The sequence below is a fragment of the Nicotiana tabacum genome, chromosome 10 (assembly GCF_000715075.1).
Source record: "Nicotiana tabacum cultivar K326 chromosome 10, ASM71507v2, whole genome shotgun sequence".
In the NCBI taxonomy this organism is placed as follows: Eukaryota; Viridiplantae; Streptophyta; class Magnoliopsida; order Solanales; family Solanaceae; genus Nicotiana; species Nicotiana tabacum.
Genome location: NC_134089.1, coordinates 22,941,156 through 22,943,570, shown reverse-complemented (window position 1 = coordinate 22,943,570; position 2,415 = coordinate 22,941,156).

Here is a 2,415-nt window from a genome sequence, read left to right as displayed (position 1 = left end):
TGTTTTGGGCTATTTTTTGTTGGGAAAATTTATGGTGACAGTTTGGGTAATTTTCCCAAAAAAAATAAAAGGACTCTTGCTTAGGAGATACAATATCAGGGCTCTAATTATCAACCAAAGGCCTATCTCTTAAAAAGAAGCAACATTTTTTAACAAAATATATACGATCCGGTGAAAGACTTTCATACACAAAACATACAATTATGTTGTTGTATACAACCTAGTAAAATTATACAACTTACATATACAAAACATACAATTATGTTATTATATGTATTTCGTATGTCACTGTACATCCAATGATATATTAGTCACAAAAATAATATACACCCGATATTTTGACACAGTTACCCACAAAAATAAAATTATTTACCCTTGTCTACCCATTTGTTTTTCTACCCATAAACTAATTATATTTCCTACCTATAATAGGTTTTGTGGGGGATTTTTTCTTTATTCTCCAATTCTTTTTTATTTCTATGCTTCTTTTCTTTTCTTTTTTCTTTCTTTTTCTTTTCTCCTTTTCTTTTTTCTCGTTTTCTTCTTATTTTTTTTCTTTTTTCCTTTTCTAATTTCATTTAACTTCTATTTTTTATATTCTTTTTCTCTTCATAATCTAATTTCATTTACTGTTTTCACTATTTTTATTATTTTTTTTATATTATTACTAAAGAAAAATCAAATTGTATACCAATTAAATGTAGCTAATATAACCAAAAAAATATTAACTAATATATGATACTAGTATAGTATATAGCTATACCAACAGGGTATACAATTATACGCAAAGAGTTAAAAAAAAAATTAATTCAATTATTAAATTGAAATAATATCAATTGTCAATAAATATTTCAAAAACTTCTAAAAGGTTCTAATTGTAAGAGTATATCGTTACATTATATATCATACTATAATATTATTATTATTTTGCATTTTTAATTTTCTCCTCACGCTGGGTAAAAGCTTAAAACAAATTAAAAGGGAAAGCCAAGTGAATTTACATATAATAAGTATACTATTATAGTATATTGTATACTATTACAACATACTATTACAGTATATTGCATATTATTACAGTATACTATAATAATATATTGTATACTATAATAGTATACTGTTGCAGTATAACTATATACTCCTATACTATATTGTATACTGTAGCGGTATACTGTTAGGTAATTGTGTTCTTCTTCGATTATTATAATATACCGATGTAGTATATTATAAACTATAATAGTATACTATTGCAGTATAGCTATATACTCTTACAACATATTATATACTGTAGCGGTATACTATAGCTGTGTTCTTCTTCAATTTTCAACTGAAAATTTCGATCTCAATCACCTCAAATCAGCTCCAAATGCTATCAAATTTCAGTATAAACTTTCAGAAGGTACTATAAGCAATATTTAACAATACCCACTTTGAATCAAACATGAAATCTTCAAAATAAAATTTTAAATTCAAGGGCCAAGGCAAGAGCAAGAGCTAGGGAAAGAACAATCAAGAAAAAGTGGAGCAAAATTGAACCTAGCCAGAGGTCAATGTCACGACCCGAATTTTTCACCCTCAGGAGTCGTGATGGCGCCTACTAATATGAGCAAGGAAAGCCAATCCTTAACTGCTTACTCCATTAACAATTACTTCTAACAATTATCAGCGATAACATGAAAGCAACAGAATTAAATAATTATGTGGAAGACTTAAATTAAAGAAGACGAAACAATAATGCGAGAATCAACATATGCCTCTACCCAAGAACTAGTTTCACATTACTCATGAACTTCTAAAAGTACTAAATACAACCGTTTGAAAGAAAATATAAACTGTTTGTCTCGAATACATGAGATAACAGACTGAAATAAAATATAGAGGAGACGCCGGGCCTGCGGACGCCTACAAGGCTACCTCGGTGTCTCACTGGACTGAAGGCTGGCTTCCGCGCTACGGCTGCTGTCCAAGACCTGGATCTGTGCAAAAGAGCACAGAGTGTAGCATCAGCACAACTGACCCATGTGCTGGTAAGTGTCTAGCCTAACATAGGCGAGGTAATGACGAGGCTAGGACTAGACTCCAGATAAACCTGTGCAGTTATACAATATATGGCGGAAAAGCCAACAAGTAATAAGCAGTTAAAGCTAGGGAAGGGAAACATGCTTCAGGGATAGCAGTTAAAAGAAAATAACAAGGAATAATAAGGAAGCTAGCAATATAACTTCTATCACAATGAAGAAAATAAAGGCAACTTTCACTTTCAGTTTCATCTTGTTGCAGGCGTGCAACCCGATCTCATTTCTCATATCTCATGGTAAGCGTACCACCCGCTCCCATTTCATTATTCTCGTGGTAGGCATACCACTCGCTCCCATTTCATTATATCTTGTGGTAGGCGTACCACCCGCTCCCATTTCA